The sequence below is a fragment of the Macaca mulatta genome, chromosome X, assembly GCF_049350105.2.
Source record: "Macaca mulatta isolate MMU2019108-1 chromosome X, T2T-MMU8v2.0, whole genome shotgun sequence".
NCBI lineage: Eukaryota > Metazoa > Chordata > Mammalia > Primates > Cercopithecidae > Macaca > Macaca mulatta.
In genome coordinates, this window is record NC_133426.1 from 156,181,113 (window position 1) to 156,199,528 (window position 18,416).

Consider the following 18,416-nt stretch of genomic DNA (forward strand, 5'->3'; position numbering starts at 1 on the left):
AGAAGCTTAATGCAAAGTTGACTTCATGCTCTGGTTATAAGTATGTACGATACCCATTATTATCTTTGTTTTGCAAATTCTTCATTTGTAAAATGAGATAGTAAAATAACTACCTTACATAATCATCATGCGAATTAAAGGAAGTTTTTAGCTTTTGCCTTGCACACAGTAAATGTACAATAAATGCTAGCTACTACTACTACTGCTGTTACACAATGCAATGGTATATGCGTAAAGGTTGTGGGACTATGTGTGTTCCATTACCATTTTTTAAAATTACTTGTTCAATAAAAACAAAATCAAGACACAAAACATTACTTCCATAAAGAAACATTTCTATTATTGTTAAAAAACATATCATGTGCTAGGTAAATGGAATTGAGGAAAACAGGCCTTTACAGTGATAGTTTATTTTTATTTAACTAGGAGTTAAACTGTGTTTACTGTTTTGTGGAGCTAGAGGCTTCGCAGGTTGAACTTTCTTCTGGTTTCCTTTTTTTTTTTTTGGTCTGCCCCTGTCATCTTGGGTTTCCCCAGAGACTTCTTAAGTGAAGTTTGAGATGCACAGTTGTTTCAGTGCCATTCTCCTGCTATTACACAGGAGCCCTCCTGATGTAGTGGTAAGGCGTGGAGGCCTACACACCTATGAGTAGGCCTCAGTCTTTTTGTTAGCCTGTTCCCCTTGCTGTGACCTGCACAAGTACTTTTCATTTCCTCCTTGCAATCCCTCCAGGGTTTTTGGACGAAATTTCTTATCAGAGAGTAGGAATCACTGCCTGGAGTGTTTATGTGCCTGCCCGGCTGTGGTTGATGCTGCCGCCACAGGTTACAGATTCAGGACAGAGGCTGGCCTGGAGGTAGAGCAAGCAAGATAAAAAGGTTTTGTCCCTCATTATCTGTATGCTGTAAAGGCCTGTCTTTCTAGCTCTCGGTCAGTAAAGAAAAATCTTTCTCATAGATCTCTTCTTGTCCACACCTCATGTGCAATTCTCATATTTGGGCTGCCTTTGACTGTTGGCTTGGAGATAGAAGGGGAAAACGTGGTACAGGAATTTCACCACTACACTGATCTTACTGCAAATTCTGGTTTCTTTCCCCAATGTTCTTGTTACCATTTACCTTTTAGAAACCTAAACTTTTTGTTTTAGAACAGAGTTGGATTTAGAGAAAAGCTGCATATATAGGACTGAGGGTTTCCTTCACAAAATGGGTGGAACAATAGAATCTATCTCAAAGGGGAGTGTTAAGGATTAAATTAGATGTTTAAAAGGCACTGAGAACAGGCCTTGAGACCTAAGAAACACTCAAGCAAGCTTGTCCACTATGATTCTTCCCAGCAGTGTCCTGATCTGCAACCTCCTGGAGTGGGAGATGGAGGGGCTGGATGGGTGTGTCAGGGTCCCAAAAATGGACCAAATGGGGGACCCCAAACCACTGAATCAGGTCTAGTAGCTCACTAGGAGAACTCACAGGACTCATTATATAGTCCTACCCATGACTACAACTTATTACAGTGAAAGGATACCAAGCACAATCAGCTAAGGGAAAGGGTGCACAGGGAGAAGTGCAGGAGACCAGACACAGGTTTCCAGAGTCATCTCATCTCCCAGTAGGGTCACACAGAATGCGCTTAATTTCCCCACGACAAGGTGTGACCACACATGTAAAATGCTGCCAACCAGTGGAACTCAGTAAAACCTCATCACCCATGAGTTGGACTTGGGGCTGGTCACACAAGTAGTTCTCCCAGGCATGGGCCAAAATTCCAGACTCCCAGGAGGAAAGCAGTGTACAGCTTTTTGTTTGCACATACAGTTTAGATATAGTGAGGCACTCTGATCTGAGGAAAGTGGAATCCCTCCCAAATCCAAGTCCTCAGAATCCAGCCAGTGGACAACATTGAAAGACGCAGGGTTTCTAAGGAGAGCAATGAGGCCTGCTGTGTGAGCTCTTTTCTGCACAGTGCACCCCATTAGCCAAGGGATATTATAGGATAATAGGATCTGACACAGCAGGGTGACACTGAGCTGCATACAGATGTCACTTATGCCTGTTAGGGGTCCTGGACTGAAAAACATTATCAACCCCATTAACCACACAGGTCTTAGACAGCCACATGGATTGTCTTAAATTTCAGTACTAATCTGTTCTTTTTACCTGGCTGAGGGCATCAATTCAGGTAAAACACAGCTCTGGCTAGCAAGTTTGAGCTGCCCTGAAAGCCATCCAGAGCCAAGGCAGTGTCATGACAGGCAGGGGACACACAGGATGTACAATGCCAGAGGGCACACATGGTCCCTTTCAAACACCGAGTGTACCATAGTTTTAGCACCCCAAGAGGGTGTACTGAAGTCAGTCAACACATGTTAACAGGGCCTCACCATGGACTCCCACTGTGGCACCTTCTGCCAGTCACAGGGTTTCCAGTATAAGACAAAAAATCCAGTTCCAACTATGGTTTCAGTTGCAGACAGTTTGGTTTGTCCATGACTGGTGCAGTGGATACCTACAGGTGCTCTGGGGGAACATGGAGGAGCCAGGGCCTCTCCCTCTATCCCCTACTCAGCAGGGTCAGATGTTGTCGTGGGAGAAGCCATCAGTTTGGAGTCACAGAACTTGCAGCAGCTTGCAAAGGAGGCATGAAGAGTTTTCCTTCAGCAAGAGAAAAAAGCTTCCAGGAACAGTTCTGCAATATCAAGATCACAATGCCCTCCCCGACACCTCCCAAAATGTCTTGTTATATTTTTCCTCCATCCTTATAAAATCAGCATGGCCCACTCAGTAATAAAAGCTTTACATTGCTTCAATCATCCCCTACCCTCCCTCAGGCCTTCTCACCTGGCAGGGCTGTATGTCACAGGGACAAAAACATTTTCATAGAAAAATGCTGTCAAAAAACAAGATGTGGATGGAAAGACCCATCATGTTTAGGAAGCAGTCAGGAAAAAATCCTGCAATTCCAAAAGATTCCAAAATGGGTTTTACATACCCCGTTGCATCCTGCTCATTTATGCAGTGAATAGTGGAGAACAACAACAATTTTAAAAAATCCATCCCTTCCTGGGCCCAGCTGCATTTGATAATCCCACTGCCTGGAGTATGGACCAGGAGGGAGAGGAAGGACAGGAAGAAGAGTCAGTCTGTCACTGTCCCTAACAGCAACTGGTGTGGATTGTTGGACACAAGTCACCACCAGTGGACATCCCAGAGAAGGGGTCTGAGACTGATCTGTCATGAGCGGGTGGAGGTATCACAGTCCCTGTGGGGTGCCCTCTCCCAATGCGCAGCTTTCGACAGACATCACCAGTTAGAAGTGCAACCTGTCTGCATCAGAAATGCAGTGCCCATGAGCAGCTCAACTCCAGCTTGCCCCATCTGAGAACAAGCCCTTCATCATGTGCATCTGAAACAGATGCAGATGGTCCAGGGCATCATCCGGAATGTGACAGTTTTGAGCCCCTGAAGAGGGTTGTCCAAAACCTACCAGAGTCCCAGAGTCAAAGACCCCTTCAGTGCATTAACCTATGACTGCTTTTTCTTTTCTTTTCTTTTTTTTTTTTTTTTTTTTTTTTTTTTGAGACAGAGTCTTGTTCTTGTCATCCAGGCTGAAGTGCAGTGGCGCAATCTCAGGTCACTGCAACCTCTGCCTCTCAGGTTCCAGCAATTCTCCTGCCTCAGGCTCCTGAGTAGCTAGCTGGGATTACAGGTGCATGTCACCACGCTCGGCTAATCTTTTGTATTTTAGTAGAGATGGGGTTTCACCATGTTGCCCAGGCTGGTCTCTAACTCCTGAGCTCAGGCGATCCACCCGCCTCTGAGGGTGCCCAAAGTGCTGGGATTACAGGGGTGAGCCACTGTGCCCAGCCCCTATGACTGCTTTCTATTCAGCGCAGCTTGTGGTGAGTCTGAAACAGCCCAGAGGGGATAGTTTCAAGTTTCAGCAAAGATTCTAGATCAGCCTATTGAGACTTGTGAATTCAAGATTCCAAAAGAGTCAGAGGGTTTTCTATAGCCACAGGAAAGCTGAAATGCCTGCTAGACCAGACAGCAGCAGCATTCCAGGACCCCTTTAGAAGTCCACCTGGTGTGCTTTCCTAAGGTATTGTGGCCTTCTCGGTCTTACAGCTCAAACAGACCCACTCAAATCATGCACCTCGGCTCAATCCTCAGCCTCTAAGGATCAAACATCTGAGTTCATAAGAGCTCACTGCAAGCTGTTTGGGATTAGGGGGCTAATCAAGGACAACAGTATGACTACCAGTGGCAGTATCACACAAGGAGTTTTATTGAGTTGTGCTTGGACAAGGTGCAGGAGAGCACATATCTTCAGAGCAGAAATCTGTCCAGAGTTTATGGATCTGGGGTCACCATCAGAAGGGGAGGAAAGCAGCGAACTACTGGGTGACATGGGAGTTGGAAAAGGGGCTTATGGGTCTAAGGGATGTTGCTTAGCAGCCAGGCAGAGTGGCTTGGGAATCTCCTAACCACAAGGCTCTATCTTATCTGTGGTTAGTAGGTTTGGGGAGAGTTTTATCAGGGTATGGAAGCTAGGAAGGCTTTCAATGCCTAACAATCTGCTTGGCTGAGCTATGTTGAAAACAAGTTGGATGTGTGAAAATCTGAGTTTCATGCTGAGACCAACAGGTCTCAGCGTAGTGGAGAAAAGCAATAGAGAAACGTCAACCGTGCTGCAGGAAAGCTGACATGCTGCAAAGCCCTTTGACAGCAACATACCAAGTACAAACAACAGGCAAGGCTTTCCTCCAGCCTAGGGGTTATACATACAGGTAATCTCTGATCCATTTAGAACATAACCTGAAAAGTGCTTTTAAAATCTCTGAAGATGTTATCTCCACCTGGAGACTGCCTCTCTTTTCCATGTGGATTTCTTTTCCAGGGATTCCAGTAGGTGAGAATTATCACCTGAAACATTTTCTAGTTTCCATGCTTGAAAAGTTTAACACAGGCTGGACATGGTGGCTCACACCTGTAATTCCAACACTTTGGGAGGGCGAGGAAGGTGGATCACAAGGTCAGGAGTTCAAGACCAGCCTGGGCAACATGGTGAAACCCCGTCTCTACTAAAAATACAAAAATTAGCTGGGAGTAGTGGCGCATGCCTACAATCCCAGCTACTCAGGAGGCTGAGGAAGGAGAATTGCTTGAACCTAGGAGGCAGAGGTTACAGTGAGCCGAGATCATGCCACTGCACTCCAGCCTGTGTGACAGAGCAAGACTCTGTCTCAAAAAAAAAAAAAAAAAAACCCAGAAAAGTTTAACACAGACACAGACACACACAGAGTGAGCAAGCACACAAGCACTAAATAGATATTGATTCAGAAAAATTTTAAAACAATTCCTTACAGACAAACTTTCCTACAAAAGGATTTTAAGATACTATAGAAAACCAGTGGAATGGACACAGGGAGGGGAACATCACACACTGGGGCCTTTCAGGGGGTGGGGGGTTAGGGGAGGGATAGCATTAGGAGAAATACCTAATGTAGATGACAGCTTGATGGATGCAGCTAACCACCATGGCACGTGTATACCTATATAACAAACCTGCATGTTCTGCACATGTATCCCAGAACTTAAAGTATAATAAAAAAAAAAAAGAAGAAGAAGAAAAGAAAACCAGTAGAAATCATGAGCATCCAATTGTCCCTGTCTACAGCAAGGGACAAAAGATGGTTGATAACCAAAGCTAGCACAGCCCTCTTTAGAAAGGCTCATTAACCCAAGAGCCTCTGTGAAACAGTGTTCAGGGGAGGCCATTGCTATGAATTAGCATCCTTCACTAAGCCCCAGCCAACCACACCAAACTAGAATGGGGTCACTTGTGCTGAGTGTACATAATCATACTGAACTTTCAAGTAGGCCAATTTTCAAAAAACAAATACAAAAATCCCAGAAGATTCAATTTAACCTAAGCCAGCATAATAAGGAAGTCCTCTCTGTTTTAATCCTAGATTGAAAGTAACTTTGAAATGATGTTCATCAGTTTCCTGTTACTATAAAAGAATACCTGAGGCTGGGTAATTTGTCATTAAAAGAAGTTTATTTTGGCTTATGGTTCTGTAGGCTGTACGGGAAGCATAGTGACACAATCTGCTTCTTGTGAGGGCTCAGGAAGCTTCCAATTATGGCAGAAGGCAAAGGGGGAGAGAGTGTATCGCACGGTGAGAGAGCAAGCAAGAAAGAAAGGGAGGAGTTTCCAGGCTCTTTTAAACAACCATGTATTAGTCCATTTTCATACTGCTATAAAGAACTGCCTGAGACTGGGTAATTTATAAGGAAAAGAGGTTTAATTGATTCACAGTTCAGCATGACTGGGGAGGCCTATGGAAGTTTACAATCATGGTGGAAGGTGAAGGGGAAGCAAGGCATCTTATTCACAAGGTGGCAAGAAGGAGAAGTGCTGAGCAAAGGGGGAAGAGCCCCTTATAAAAACCTCATATCTTGTGAGAACTCACTATCATGAGAACAGCATGGGGGAAACTGCCCCCATGATTTAATGACCTCCACCTGTTCTCTCCCTTGACATGTGGGGATTATAAGGATTACAATTCAAGATGACATTTGGGTGAGGACACAAAGTCTAACCACATCATTCTGCCCCTGGTCCCTCCCAAATCTCATGTCCTCACATTTCAAGACCAATCATGCCTTCTCAACTATCCCCCAAAGTCTTAACTCATTTCAGCATTAACTCAAAAGTCCAAGTCCAAAGTCTCATCTGAGATATGCCAAGTCCCTTCCACCTAGGAGCCTGTAAAATCAAAAAGAAGTTAGTTACTTCCAAAATACAATGAAGGTACAAGCATTGGGTAAATGCTCCCATTCCAAAAGGGAGAAATTGGCCAAAATAAGGGGCCACAGGCCCCTGCAATTCCAAAATCCAACAGGGCAGTCATTAAATCTTTTTTTTTTTTTTTTTTTTTTGAGACGGAGTCTCGCTCTGTCGCCCAGGCTGGAGTGCAGTGGCGTGATCTCGGCTCACTGCAAGCTCCGCCTCCCGGGTTCACGCCATTCTCCTGCCTCAGCCTCCCGAGTAGCTGGGACTACAGGCGCCCACAACCGCGCCCGGCTAATTTTTTTTTTGTATTTTTAGTAGAGACGGGGTTTCACCGTGGTCTCGATCTCCTGACCTTGTGATCTGCCCGCCTCGGCCTCCCAAAGTGCTGGGATTACAGGCGTGAGCCACCGCGCCCGGCCTAGTCATTAAATCTTAAAGCTCTGAAATCATCTCCTTTGACTCCATGTCTCACATCCAGGTCATGCTGATGCAAGAGGTGGGCTCCCATGATCTTGGGCAGCTCCTCCCTTTGTAGCTTTGAAGAGTACAGTACCCTTCCCAGCTGCTTTCCCAGGCTGACATTGAGTGTCTGAAGCTTTTCCAGGTGCACGGTGCAAGCTGTCAATGATCTACCATTCTGGGGTCTGGAGGATGGTGGCCCTCTCCTCATAGCTCCACTAGACAGTGCCTCAGTAGGGACTCCGTGGGGGCTCCAACCCCACATTCCCCTTTCTCACTGCCCTAGCAGAGGTACTCCATGAGGGCTCTACCCCTGCACCACACCTCTGCCTTGACATCCAGACGTTTCCATAGATCCCCTGAAATCTAGGTGGAGGTTTCCAAACCTTAATTCTTGTCATCTGTGCACCCGCAGGACCAACATCACATGGAATCTGCCAAGCCTGGGGGCTTGCACCTTCTGAAGCAATGGCCTGAGCTGTACCTTGGTCCCTTTTAGCCACAGCTGGGATGCAGGGTACCAAGTCTTGAGACTGCAAGGTCTTGGGCCTGGCCCATGGAACCATTTTTGCCTTTTAGACCTCCAGGCCTTTAATGAGAGGGGCTGCCATAAAGACCTCTGACATACCCTGGAGACATTTTCCCCATTGTCCTGGTGATTAACACTTGGCTCCTCTTTACTTATGCAAATTTCTGCAGCTGACTTGAATTTCTTCTAATAAAATGGGTTTTCCTTTTCTATTGCATCATCAGGCTGCAAATTTTCCAAACTTTTATGCTCTGCTTCCCTTTTAAACATAAGTTCCAATTCCAAACCATATCTTTGTGAATGCAGAAAACTGAATACTTTTAAGAGCACCAAGTCACATCTTGTGCACTTTGATGCTTAGAAATTTCTTCCACCAGATATCCTAAATCATCTCTCCCAAGTTCAAAGTTACACAGATCTCTAAATCAGGGGCAAAATGCCATTAGTCTCTTTGTTAAAGCATAGCAAGAGTCAACTTCATTCCAGTTCTCAACAAGTTCCTATCTCTATCTGAGACCACCTCAGCCTGAACTTCATTGTCCATATCACTATCAGCATTCTGGTCAAAGCCATTCAACAGTCTCTAGGAAGTTCCAAACTTTCCCAAATCTTCCTATTTTCTTTCTTTTTTTTTTTTTTTTGGTACCAAATTTCTTTATTTGAAGGAATGGTACAAATCAAAGAACTTAAGTGGATGTTTTGGTACAACTTATAGAAAAGGTAAAGGAAACCCCAACATGCATGCACTGCCTTGGTGACCAGGGAAGTCACCCCATGGCTATGAGGAAATTAGCCTGAGGCTTGGCTTTCATTATCACTGTCTCCCAGGGTGTGCTTGTCAAAGAGATACTCTGCCAAGCCAGATTCGGGTGCTCCCATCTTGCGCAAGTTGGTCACGTGGTCACCCAATTCTTTGATAGCTTTCACCTGTTCATTCAGGTAATGTATCTCAATGAAGTCACACAAATGGGGGTCATTTTTGTCAGTGGCCAGTTTGTGCAGTTCCAGTAGTGACTGATTCACATTTTTTTTCCAAATGTAAAGCACACTCCATCGCATTCAGCCCGCTCTCCCAGTTGTCATAGTCTGGTTTCTTAATATCCTGAAGGAAGATTCGGCCACCTCGTTGGTTCTGCAGCTTCATCAGTTTCTCGGCATGTTCCCTTTCCTCATGAGATTGGTGAAGAAAGTATTTGGCAAAGTTCTTCAAAGCCACATCATCGCGGTCAAAGTAGTAAGACATCGACAGGTAAATGTAGGAAGCGTAGAGCTCCAGGTTGATCTGGCGGTTGATGGCGGCCTCTGAGTCCTGGTGGTAGCTCTGGTGCACCTGTGAGGTGGACGCGGTCGTCATGGCGGAGGCTAAGGACAGGCGGCGGTGGCGGCAGCGGCGGTGGCCGCGCGGCGCTGGAGCAGCGGCGGGGGCCTTGGGGCGGTCTGAGGACGCGGCGAAGAGGTGACGGAGGGCTGGCTATGGGCGGCTGGCCAGGATGGGGGACAAGCACTGGGTTCCGTCCAAGCACTGTTGAAGCAGGAAACCCCGACGACTCTCGGCGAAGAACGTTTGGCCTCCTATTTTCTTCTGAGCCCTCCAAACTGTTCCAATCTCTGCCTGTTATCCAGTTCCAAAGTCGCTTCCACATTTTTGGATATCTTTATAGCAGCACCTCACTCTCCATGGTATCAATTTACTGTATTAGTCTATTCTCATGCTGCTTTGAAGAAATACCTGAGACTGTGTAACTTATAAAGAAAAGAGGTTTAATTGACTCACAGTTCTGCATGGCTGGGGAGGCCTCAGGAAACCTACAATCATGGTAGAAGTCACCTCTTCTCTTCACAGGGCAGCAAGAGAGAGAATGAGTGTAAGCAGGCAAAATGCCAGAGATGCTTATAAAACCATCAGATCTTGTGAAACTCACTCACTATCATGAGAACAGCATGGGGGAAACTGCCACCATGATGCCATTACCTCCACCTGGTCCCACCCTTGACACATGAGAATTATGAGGATTACAATTCAAAGTGAGATTTGGGTGGGGACACAGGGCCAAACCATAATCTCATGTGAACTCAGAGTGAGAACTCACTCATTACTGTAAGGACAACAACAAGCTATTCATGAGGGACCCACCCCCATGACTCAAACACCTCCCAACAGGCCCACTTCCAACATTGGAGGTCACATTTTAACATGAGATTTGGAGGGGCCACAACATCCAAACTGTATTATTTTGCTCCTGGCCCTCCAAATCCCCTGTCCTTTTCACACTGCAAAACACAATCATCCCATCCCAATAGTTCCTCAAAAGTCTCATCTCATTTCAGCATCTACTGAAACTTCCAAAATCTCTTCTGAGACTTGAGGCATTTTCCTTCTGCCTATGAGCTTGTAAGATCGAAAACAAGTTATTTAATTCCAGGATACAATGGTGATACAGGCATTGGGTAAACATTCCCACTCCAAAAGGGAGAAATCAGCCAAAATAAAGGGGCAACAGGCCCCAGGTAAGTCTGAATCCCAGCACAGTCATCATTAAATTTTAAAGTTCCAAAATAATGTCCTTTGACTCCATGTCCTGCATCCAGGGCACACTGGTGCAAGGGGTGGGCTGCCAAGGCCTTGGTCATCTCTGCCCCTGTGGCTTTGCTGGGGCCAGCCCCCATGGCTGCTCTCATGAGTTGGAGTTGAGTGCCCATGGCCTTTTCAGTCTCAGGGTGCAAGATGCTGGTGGCTCTTCCAGTATCAGCCCCCTTCTCAAAGTTCTACTCAGCAGTGCCCCAGTTGGGACTCCATGTAGGGGCTCCAACCCCATATTTCCCTGGGTCACTATCCTAGAAAAGTCTGTCTGCAGGGGATCTGCCCCTGCACCAGGCTTCTACCTAGGCACCCAGGCCTTCGAACATATCCTCTGAAATCTAGTGGAGGCTGCCAAGCCTCTTTTGCTCTTACATTCTGTGCTCCTGCAGACTTTACACCATGGGGAAGCCACCAAGGCTTACAGCTTGTGCCCTCCAAGGCTGAGCTGTGCCTTGGGCCCTTTAAGCCATGGCTGAAGCTGAAGCAGGAGGGATGTGGGGAGCAATGTCCTAAGACTATGTAGGGCAGCAGGGTCCCAGGCTTGGCCTCCCCAAGTCATTCAATCCCCCTAGCCCACTGGGCCTATGATGGGAGAGGCTGTCTAGAAGATTTCTGAAATGCCTTCAAGGGTTTTTTCCCATTGTGTTAGATATTAGCACTTGGCTCCCTTTCAGTCATGTAAATCTCTCTAGCAAGTGGTTCCTCAGCAGCCCACTTGTATTCATCCTCAAAAATGCTCTTTCCTTCCTTACATCATGGCCAGGCTGCAAATTTTCCAAACTTTTATGTTCTGCTTCCCTTTTAATTGTAAATTCCAACTGTAAGTCATCCCTTTGCTCCCACATCTGAGAATATGCTGTCAGAAGCAACCATGCCACATGTTGAATGCTTTGCTGCTTAGAAATCTCTTCAACCAGATACCTTAAGCCATCACTCTTAAGTTCAAAATTCCACAGATCCCTAGGGCATGGACACAACACAGCCAAGTTATTTGCTAAAGTATAACAAGGGTGAACTTTGCTCCAGTCCCAATAAATTCCTCATTTCCATCTGAGACCTTATCACCCTGGCATTCACTGTCCATATTTCTATCATCATTTTGGTCAAAACTACTTAACAAGTCTCTAAGAAGTTTGAAACATCCCTTCATCTTCCTGTCTTCTACAGAGATCTCCAAACTCTTCCAACCCCTGCCACTACCCAGTTCCAAAGCTGCTTCCACATCTTCAGATATTGTTATAGCCACACACAATTCCTGAACCAGTTTTACATGTTAGTCAGTTTTGCATTGCTATAAAGGAATACTTGAGTCTGGGTAATTTATAAAGAAAAGATTTATTTTGGCTCCCATTTTTGCAGGCTGTACAAGAATCGTGGTGCCAGCATCTGCTTCTGTTGAGGGCTCAGGAAGCTTCCAATCACGAGAGAAGGCAAAAGGGGAATCTGTGTATCACATGGTGGGACCCTAGCGCGCTAGTAATAAATAACTCTCTGCTGTGAATCTCGTGTCGGTGATCCTTCGCGGCGACCCCTGCCCAGGAGGGAATCGACAGTTCGGTTCCAACATTTGGTGCATTGGCCGGGAAGTGGGGTCGTCCGAGGACCCCCGACCCATCCGGCGGAGACCCATCTGGCCCGGGCCACGGACTGCTGACTAAACGGACCCACCAGGTACTTTCGTTTTGTTCTGTCTGTCTTGCCGGCTAACTCTGAACTCTGGGGAGTACTCCTTCTGAATTAAGTGGGGAAGGGGGACAGACGTGTCCGGCACCTTCCCACTTTCGCCCTGGGGGACGCCCTGGCGGTAGTCTGGGAGAAGGCTAATGACTCGGTCAGCCTCCTCAAATCTGTAGGCAGGTCGCCCCTGCCGTCTGAATATTTTGTAATCTTGTGGCCGCGCGGCTTCTCCTTACTTGTCTGGTCTTTGTTTTTGTTACTTTTGTTTTGTCCTTGTTTGTTATATGTGGACGAAATAAGACAGACGTTGACGACTCCTTTGTCTCTGACCCTGACTCACTTCCCTGACGTTCGGGCTCGAGCCCACAACCTCTCCATAAAAGTCCGTAAAGGACGATGGCGAAAATTCTGCTCGTCCAAGTGGCCTACCCTCCATGTTGGGTGGCCCCGGGACGGAACATTTAACCTCCCAATTATCTTACAGGTTAAAGCAACGGTGATGGATCCTAGGCCACTCAGACACCCGGACCAGGTGGCCTACATAATTATTTAGGAGGATCTGGTCCGAAATCCTCCCTCTTGGGTGAAACCCTTCCTCCATTCCCCTTCCCCATCCCAATCTACCCTCCTTGCCTTAGAAGCCCCAAAGAATCGGAATCCGGACCCGCCTAAGCCAGTCCTCCCAGATGAACCCCAGAGGGACCTCCTCCTTCTCGACCCCCTGCCTCCTCCACCTCAAAACCCCCTTCTGGAACCTCCACCTTACGCTTCACCCTTGCCCCCTGTTTTGTCCCCAGCTCTTTCCTCTACCGCCTCGGCCCCTACCCTTTCTCTAACTTCTCCCTCGGCCCCTCCCTCCACCCCGTCTCCTTCTCCAGCCCCGCCCAAACTCACCCCTCGGACGCCGCCGCCGACACCTCCTCGTCTCCGCTTTCGGCGGACTGAGGACCCAGAAGGCCTTTCCACTTAGCAATCCTCCCTTTTTCCCTTCCGTACCGTCACGGTCCAGTACTGGCCCTTCTCTGCCTCTGACCTCTATAACTGGAAGACCCATAACCCTTCCTTTTCCCAAGACCCTCAGGCCCTAACCTCGTTAGTAGAATCCATTCTCCTCACCCACCAGCCCACCTGGGATAATTGCCAGCAACTCCTGCAGGTCCTCTTAACCACTGAAAAAGGCAGCGAGTCCTCTTGGAGGCCCGGAAAAACGTGCCAGGACCAGGAGGCCTCCCAACCCAACTTCCCAATAAAATAGACGAGGGATTTCCCCTCACCCGCCCGGACTAGGACTATGAAACGGCACCAGGTAGGGAGAGTCTCCGAATCTATCGCCAGGCTCTGTTGGCGGGTCTCAAAGGGGCAGGAAAACGCTCCACAAATTTGACCAAGATAAGAAAGAAACCCCTGAGGAAAGGGAAGCCAGGTTAGCGAAGGAACAGATAGAGCGAGAGGATCGTAAGAACCGAGTAAAGGATAAGCATTTAACAAAAATCCTGGCGGCAGTTGTGAGAAAGAAAGGACCAGGGAGAGAGGAAAAAAAGCGGAGGCGGCCAAAAGTGGAAAAAGACCAGTGTGCCTACTGCAAAGAACAGGAGACTCGCGGAGGCGTTAAGGACGAAAGAGGGCGCGGCCAACTCCCGGGGGGACGGCAGGCCGAGAGCGCGGTGCCCGGGCCTGGCGCCAAGCCTGAGCCCGCCAGACGGGAGGCGGCCCCGCCGCCGGCTCGGCTCCGGCCCCAGCCCCGCCAGCATGGCCAGCCAGACCGTACGGGCCGAGACCCGGAGCCGGGCCGAAGATAACATCAAGAAGGTAATGGCGACCATCGAGAAGGTCCGGAAATGGAAGAAGCAATGAGTGACTGTAGGCGACACTTCCCTTCGTATCTTCAAGTGAGTGCCAGTGGTGGACCCCCAGGAGGAAGAGCGAAGGCGGGCAGGTGGCGGGGCAAAGAGATCCCGTGGCCGGGAACGTCGGGGCAGGGGCGCCAGTCCCCGAGGGGGTGGCCCTCTCATCCTGCTGGATCTCAATGATGAGAACAGCAACCAGAGTTTCCATTCGGAAAGTTCCCTGCAAAAAGGCACAGAGCCCAGTCCTGAGGGCAGCCCCCAGCCCAGCCGCCCTGTGTCACCTGCCGGACCCCCAGAAGGGGTCCCTGAAGAGGCTCAGCCCCCACGGCTGGGCCAAGAGAAAAATCCCGGGGGCATAACTGCTGGCAGCACTGACGAACCCCCAATGCTGACCAAGGAGGCCCTGGCAATGATCCAGCAGATGCATGCCTGGACACACTTGAGTAATCGAAAGCTAAAATTACTGATTGAAAAAACTGACTTTCTAATCCCAAAGGCAAGTACCCTCGTAGAACAAGTAACATCTGCCTGTAAGGTCTGTCAGCAGGTAAACGCTAGGGCTACCCGAGTGCCAGAAAGGAAACGAACTCGTGGTAACCGCCCAGGAGTCTATTGAGAAATAGACTTCACTGAAGTAAAACCTCACTATGCTGGATATAAGTACTTACTGGTGTTTGTAGATACCTTTTCAGGATGGGTAAAAGCCTACCCCACCCGGCAAGAAACGGCACACATAGTAGCCAAGAAAATTTTGGAAGAAATCTTTCCTAGATTCGGACTTCCCAAGGTAATTAGGTCAGATAACGGGCCGGCCTTCGTTTCTCAGGTAAGTCAGGGGCTCGCCAGGATATTGGGGATTAATTGGAAATTACATTGTGCCTATAGACCCCAGAGCTCAGGACAGATAAAAAGAATAAATAGAACAATAAAAGAGACCCTTACTAAATTGACCTTAGAGACTAGTTTAAAAGATTGGAGACGCCTCCTATCCTTAGCTATGTTAAGGGCCCGGAATACGCCTAACCGTTTTGGGCTCACTCCATATGAAATCCTCTACGGAGGACCTCCCCCTTTGTCAACCTTGCTTAATTCCTTCTCCCCCTCCGATCCTAAGACTGACCTACAGGCCCGGCTAAAAGGACTCCAAGCAGTACAGGCCCAAATCTGGGCCCCCTTGGCAGAACTGTACCAACCAGGACATCCACAGACCAGTCACCCCTTCCAGGTGGGAGACTCTGTCTACGTTAGACAGCATCGCACTCAAGGACTAGAGCCTCGGTGGAAAGGACCCTACATTGTTCTCCTGACCACACCCACAGCCATAAAGGTTGACGGAATCTCCACTTAGATCCACGCATCCCACGCCAAGGCTGCTCCAGAGACGTCCGGACCAACACCACTTAAGACATGGAAACTCCGACGCTCCGCGGACCCGCTCAAGATAAGACTCTCTCGTATCTAACTCCTTGCTTATTGTTTGCCCTTCTTCCCTGCGCCGTCTCTAGTGTAGTTTTTGACGCTAACCCCCCACCGGCCATTTAGCCTGACCTGACAGATAATTAATTTTAGTAATCAAGAGGTCTTAAATAAGACCTCCGAGAATACTCCTATAAAGACTTAGTTTCCAGACCTCTATTTCAACCTAAAAAAAAAAAAAAAATAGCAGGAAAGATAAAAGACACAGGCCCCCGGTTTACTGGTCCCACAGGAGTCCTATTAAGGACTCCTCAGGATAGACAAAAAAAAAAAGGGCAGGCTCTGTGCAGCCCTAAAAGAGCAATGTTGTTTTTATGCAGATCATTCAAGAATAGTTAAAAATTCTATGGCAAAACTAAACAAAGATTAGACAAGAAAAAAAAAAAAGAAAAAATCTCAACAAAGTTAGTTTACAAATTAGTACAACCAATCCCCTTGGCTTAGCACCCTAATCTCCACCATCTTAAAACCCCTCATCCTGCTCACGCTCATCCTGACTTTCAGGCCATGCATACTCAACCACTTACTCACCCTTATTAAAAATAGATTACATGCTATAGTTCTGACCCAACAATACCAGACCCTCAGGACTGAAAAAGAGGCTCAAGATTGAGCCTCTGACATAAAAATAGGAGGGAATGAAACTAGGCCTCATAAAACTTAGAAACTAGGCCTCATATAGAAAAAATTAACACCAGGTGGCTCTGGATAGGGTCTCACCCTGCCTCGATAGGGTCCCACCCTGATAGGGTCCCACCCTGATAGGGTCCCACCCTGCCAATTCCGGGAAACAACCTCATGGGGTCCCACCCTGCCAATTCCGGGGGTCCCACCCTGCCTCGAAGTTCCCGGAATCAGCAACTCCAAGAAAAAAACCTCATAAGGTCCTGCTCTAACCAATTAGAACAAGACACCTTGCTCAGGCCATAGCTAGACCCAATTACCACGCACCTAAAGCTTTGTTTGAATTTCGCGCCCTAAGCTGTGTTTGAACTTGTATTTGCCTATATAAACAGCCTGTAACAAGCAGTCGGGGTCCCAGGGCCAACTTAGAGCTTGGGACCCTAGCGCGCTAGTAATAAATAACTCTCTGCTGTGAATCTCGTGTCGGTGATCCTTCGCGGCGACCCCTGCCCAGGAGGGAATCGACAGTTCGGTTCCAACAATGGCAAGAGAGAGAACAAGGAACTGTCAGGCTTTTTTAAACAACCAAATCTCACGTGAACTTACAGAGTGAGAAGTCACTCATTACCATGAGGACAGCACCAAGCCATTCATGAGAAACATACTCCCATGACCCAAATACTTCCCACTAAGATCACCTCCAACAATGAAGGTCACATTTCAGATGAGATTTGGAGGGACAAAACAGCCAAACCATATCAATGACTAGTCTGCTCTTTGTTTTCTGTTTCTGCTTTCTCCAACAATTTTCTACATACGATGCCCACCTTTTCTGCTCAGATCACTGGAACATTTATTCTACTTGAGTGAGATTGTGAGTCTGACAGTCTGACCATGTGGGCCTATTCTGGCCCTGTTGCTTCCTCACTGTGGAACCTGCACCATGGCTCAATCCCTCAATGGCCTAGGTTGGCTCATTGGAGAGATGGGCTCATTCCTAACACTCACCCGAGAGATGGTTGTGTACAGTAAATGACACAGACCAGTGGAGTGCTTAGCAAAGTAGCGTGACATAGGAGCTCACAATAACTGTCCTATCATCACTATTCTAATGCAGAGTCATGCCCGAGGATGCTAAACCCCACTCAGCTACTTATAACACAGAACTTTCTTCATTCCAACTTGTATGTATTGAAGGTCACATTCACACCATGGTCTTGGCCATACTCAAGGACCTTCTAGTTCAGAGGGGAGACAGCCCATCAACATGCCCAACATCGCAGGTACTTGGGATCCACCCAACCAATGGTGGAGAGCTGTGCTGGGCCAGCCCCTGGGAACAAGTCTTGCCAGGTGACCTCATGGAGTGACCTGGACCCTAACACACTGAGTGGCTTCTGGGTGGAAGGGCATTTCTGTAGGAGGGGCAGTACAAGCACCAACACCAGCAAGGAAGTTCACAGTGTGCTCAGAAAACAGCACTGGGGGAACCAGAGGTTGAGAATTGTTTTACCCAGGACCCAGCACCAAGCAAATGCTGAGTGAAGGAGGGTTAAGGGCAGATGGCATGGCAGATGTCTAAGTGTGTAAGAAAGAGGAGCCCAGTGGCTAACAAGGCTGGGAAAGGAAGGCCTGGGAGGTATGAGGTGTTGGTGCCTAAGCAACTGACAAGTTCCAAGTCACAGTTTAGAAAGACCCCTCCAAGATGGGATGAAACAACTGTATGGACACATCCTAGAGCCCAGAAGAGAGACCAGTAAGGAAGAAGCTCCTGGGAAGCCAGTGAGAGGACGAGGGAGGCCCTGGAGGAATATGTGGCAGGCAAGGCCTACACAGTGAGTCTTGCCCCATGGCTGGCTCCAGGCCTTAGGACCCCATAGTCGAGAGCTCAGCACTGTTCTCCATCACTAAACAGCTACACAGAAGCAGCAGTGAGTCAGGACTGAGACCACTTTCCATGGGGCCACTGGTCCTCATGCCTGAGTTAGCTGTGGGGGCACTATGAATGATTAGGGAACCCTGAGACTGAAAGGCACCTTGGGAGAGCCTCTTCCAACCCTGCTCGTGGTCAGTGGTGACCCTCAGAGGCGGCAAAGGGTGCTACTCAGTGGAATGAGGACCCAGGGTCCTTTCAGCCTAGGGCCTTTCCACTGTATCACTCCATCTCTTTATACAGAGTGAATATTAAGAACAAAGTTGGCTACAATGGCTAGAGAAAATATATCACCAAAAAGACTGTTGTATCCTCTCATCTGTGGTTGAAGATGACTTTCATTTGGGTTTTCTCTGTCCTCCTGATCATCCCCTCATCACACACCCAGACTCTCATCTATTTTCAAATATACAATAATGGGCAGTTTTGTGTTGGATTACATGAAGTGAGCATGTCTTGGGCAATGAGAACAGTACTTATAGGCAAGAATA

General features: G+C 47.8%; 2 pseudogenes across 2 annotated transcripts; one reads left to right on the top strand and one right to left on the bottom strand.

Annotated features, from left to right (window-relative positions):
• Positions 1–314: 314 nt before the first annotated feature.
• On the bottom strand, positions 315–9,353 carry LOC144338460 (ferritin heavy chain pseudogene; annotated as a pseudogene). Its single transcript, XR_013412633.1, has one exon. The product of XR_013412633.1 is annotated as a ferritin heavy chain pseudogene (transcript).
• Positions 9,354–9,492: 139 nt separating this feature from the next.
• Positions 9,493–16,296, top strand: LOC144338459 (B-cell CLL/lymphoma 7 protein family member C pseudogene; annotated as a pseudogene). The gene is made up of 2 exons (XR_013412632.1): positions 9,493–14,718; positions 15,007–16,296. The product of XR_013412632.1 is annotated as a B-cell CLL/lymphoma 7 protein family member C pseudogene (transcript).
• Positions 16,297–18,416: the final 2,120 nt, after the last annotated feature.